Consider the following 4,728-nt stretch of genomic DNA (forward strand, 5'->3'; position numbering starts at 1 on the left):
TTACGTTTAGCAATAAGATCAATGGATTGAACAAAACAGCATATAGGGGGCTCTGATACCATTGAATGTAGAAAATTTAATCTGAATGTGGAAATAAACATGCCTCTAGCCATTGTTGTTCAAGCCCAAAATGAATCAAAGATAAAAATGCTGCAAGATACTGAAAGACTAATCTTGTAGACGAATTTGTCAGATGGATTTGCCTCGCTTTTATCCTGCAAAAGAAAACTACAAAAGAATTTTTCTAATTTATGCCTGAATATCTCGATGCCCGTTACTTGATAGAGAATCATAGGTTATATTTATAGGCTAGACTAGGACCCTTTTAAATTAACACAATTTCTTTCTATCAAAGAATTATTATCGTAGTGGAGTCCTTATTTTGACCACAGTCTATTTTATTTTATTTTTTTTAATTATTTATTATCATCTTAATTATTTAAATTATCTTTAACGATTAGGTCACATATACACTATATCAAGTCTTTAATATTGGAACGAGTGCAATATGCGGTGCATCATGCTAGCCATCCATTGCATGATGGTTAGGCAGCAAACAATGTGTGCTGCGTGTATATATGGCTTGCGCCTGTGAGTGTATCGTTTGCTGGTTGTCTATTCTGTGATGAACAGCTATTATGATGCACCACATATTGTAGTGTACCACAAAGATCCATGGTCATTTCTTTTATTTTCTAACTTTTTTTTTCTATGGTTATAAGATGTCCAAGTCAAATATAAAATAGCCAAAGTTGTTCACTTTATCTGATGGAGACAATGAATTACTTTATTCTCACCCCTTTCTTAACCTTCTCGGTAGCACTTTCAACATGTAGTTATTAATTGGGCAGCTTATACAGACAAATGCCACTCCATCTATTGTGAAGATTGTTAGACCTTGCAGTTATGTTTTAAGATGTATTATTTATCATAATTATGAAACCTGGGATTTTGGATGTTGTGATGGAATATATAGATCACCGAGAAAATCCCCAATCCATGCAAAGATCACCAACAAAAGGGTTTGTCTTGCAGCCATCTTTCTTAGCGTACGACGGCACTGCGTAGGTCCAGTAATTAAGGTGGGAGCCAGTGGTGATGGTAATATGAGCCGGAGCATTGCCTTTTTTATCTTTTTGACTGACCAATCACAACCATAAACTCCCATCTGAGACTAAACATTGATAGGGTGGCACGCATCAATTGTGCTACATTGCCATCGTCGGTCTTCAAGTAGAAGGATGAGAAGCACTCTCATGCATGCACTCTACGTGCCCAATGCTGGTATGTTTTAACAGAACTCTTAAACAACCAAACACTATGATTTTTACCAATTTAGCTCAGATGGGGGCTATAGAAAATATTCTGGCAAACCTCGTAGGTTTGATCCATCTTAGAGTAACAAATCTAACTACAAACTGACGCTTATTTTGCCAGTCATACTCTTTTGTCTAGCAACTAGAGGCTCTAGACTTCTAAATTGGGCATTGTAGATGTTGTCCCCCCCCCCCCCCCCCCCCCCCTCAATTATATCCTACATGGCATACACTATATGGCGTGTATGCCACCATCAAATGAGGTATTGAGATGGTGTTTGATGAATAGGGTCTATAGGAATGACCAGCTATGATAGTCGCAAGCATGTCCATGTGGTGTACGTCATATAGAATATAATTTCTTATCTCTCCTCTCTCTGGAGAGTCCTTTTTTTGTGGGTAAAAAAATTATCTAAGAATATATATTTTTCTGATTAAATATTTTTTAGAAATATTTAGACAGAAAAATAATTTATTCATATTTTTTTATATATGAGAAAGTAGCTTCGAAATTTATTATCCATGTTCTTTAATATCACTATTTTTCTAGATAAGTTGCTAAAATTTATCAATATTTTTTACAATATCCTTTATATTTTTTTAGGTTTAAAAAAAATGGATGACTAAGTTATTGGATATTGAATAAGATAAACTAAGAAAAACTATCCATTTGAGTTAAAACTTAAAAGTAGATATTTATTTGAGTTTCAAGTAAAAGCAGCTATTATTTAAAACATAACTTAAAAATAACTACCTAAATAGAGGTAAATAATCTAATTATCCTGGTAGTTATAAAGTAATACTGTACTATTATAAAGTAATACGATACTATTATAAAATTATACTGCACTATTATAAAGCAACACTATATTGTTGTAAAATAATATTATAATAAAAAATACTATATTATGATAATGTAATACTATCTTATTGTAAAGGAATACTATACTAGTATAATACAATAAAGCAACACTGCATTATTATAAAAAAATACTACACTAATATAATATAATATTATTTTATTATAAAAAATACTACACTAATATAATATAATAAAATAATATTTTATTATTATAAAATAATACTACACTAATATAATATAATACTATCTTATTGTAAAAGAATATTATACTATAATAATATAATGCTATAGTATTTCAAAGGATATAAGGCTATAAAATCATGTCAGCCAAAATGGGTAGTTGTTTTTAACTTATGTTTTAAATGGATAGTCATTTTTATTTGAAACTCAAATAGATAGCTATTTTTAAGTTGAAAGTATAGCTAGAGATTTATATCTAGTTCTCTATATTGAAAATAATGGAAGTATTGAAAATAATAATGGAGTATTTTAGAAATAAAACTGTTGGTGCAAAAATTCGCCGGCGTCGGAGAAGCTGGAGTCGAGAGAGTCGCGGTCGCCGCTGGGACCTACAAAAAAAGTCTAAACCGGAGTTGGGGGTGCTCCGGCAAAACTCTCCGACGCTCAAGTCAGTTCTCTACCTCAACAAGAATGGAGTGTTCGAACGAAAATTTTTAACAGAGTTTTGGGATAGAGATTAGAGCTTAAGGAATAACGTATCTGGGGGTCCCTTTTTATAGGTGGAGGGCGTAACAGATTGACAGCGATGTCTGTAGCCGCCTGGTAGTGGGCCGTTCGGGGCCATGAGGAGTTTGTTACGGAGAGTAGTGGAGTGGAGTCGTGGCCATCACCGTGGCCTGCCACGTGGAGTCTGTTGTGGAGAGTGGGGTGATGTCCGTTGTCGTGACTCACCAGAGCATGATGGAGCCGCGTGGGATCCGTTACAGGAAGTGGAGCAAAGTCGTGGCCATTACTGTAGCCTGCCAGGGAGTCTAGGCTTGTTGGCCGAAGCTCGGTTGGGGTGTCTGGTGGAGAGAGGTGGTTCTCCATCTAAGAGGAGCTCGGATGTTGCTGGCGAGTCTTCTACCATTGGGTACCTTGGGCGCTAGTGCTGCAGGCGAAGGTCATCTACTGTAGAAGCTCGGTCAGGGGCTTTCTGTGGACGAAGTTCGGTTTCATGCAGAATCTGGCAAAAGGTCGACCGGCAGTGGATGTCGGATGGCGCTGGAGAGGTTCACCCGCTGGAGGGGTCCGGCTGCTGGAGTCCGTGTGTCATAGGAGTTCGTCTGGAATCTGTCCGCTACAGAAGTTCAGTCGGAGTCTGATTTCCGTAGAAGTCCGGATGGGGATTGTTTGTAGAGGAAGCTCGACCGAAGCCTGCCTGCAATAGAAGTTCGGAGGAAATTCGTTCACAATAGAAGCTCAGGTGGAGGCTTACAGTAGAAATCTGACGTGGACCGCTCGTAGTAGAAATTCGAAGTAGATCGCTTGTGGTGGGGGCTCGGAGTCCGACCCTTGTCAGAATTCGGATGAGGCCTACCTGCAATAGGAGTTCAGGGCTGAAGTCCGGCTCCCGTAGGAGCTCGGACGAAATCTACCTGCAGTAGGAGTTCGGGGAAGGAGTCCGGCTCCCGTAGGAGCTCGGACGAAGTCCGGAAGGCGGTCGACCGTCGTAGAAACTTGGATGGAGTCCATCCATCGTGGAGATCTGCTGTTGGGAAAGTTCGGCCACTGACGAACTAATGAAGTTCTGGAAGAAATTCGGATTGGAGTCGATCGAATCCTGTTGGGAAAAAATCTGGAAGAGGTTCGGAGAACGGTTGACCCTTGTAGGAGGTCGGCCGACAGTAGAATCCCGAGAGTATTTGGAGCAGCCTGATAGACGACTGAAGAAGCTCATCGTTGGAGAAGTTCGGGAGATGCAGCAGGGGTTCGTCCGTCGGAGGAACCTGGTCGACACTTGCGGAAGAAGCTGTGGGAGTTTATCCGTCAGCAGAACTTGAGAATGTTGCGGAAGCTCAACCGTCGGAGAGGTTCGAAAATATGTCGCCCAAGGTCGGACGCCGGTAGAGTCCTGGGAGGGTCACTCCCGACCCGAATTTCGATTGGGGGGGTATTTTATACCCAACAAAAACTAATTGAAAACCTACACGTTGCACGGGATCGGATGTATAAAAATAATTTTTTTTAGATCTAATCAGTTTGAAAAAAAATTATATCTAAATAATAAAATAATATTCATTCAAATTCTTAAGATCATTTCATATTCTCAACTACCTATATAAATAGACTTTAATTATAAAAATATAATAATATCATACATTAATAATATAATTTAATATGAAGAGGTGTTCTTTTTAGGTGGCACAATAAAACTCATTTGAGAAGCTAAATTGGCAACACTCCAATACTCCTTCATAGAGTATTGTTATATATATATATATATATATATATATATATATATATATATATATATATATGATTAAATACCTACTTTACTGGCTAATAAAAAAATGATTTAGCCATCTTCTAGGTAAATAAGATTTTTCT

This window comes from Elaeis guineensis, chromosome 7 (assembly GCF_000442705.2).
Source record: "Elaeis guineensis isolate ETL-2024a chromosome 7, EG11, whole genome shotgun sequence".
NCBI lineage: Eukaryota > Viridiplantae > Streptophyta > Magnoliopsida > Arecales > Arecaceae > Elaeis > Elaeis guineensis.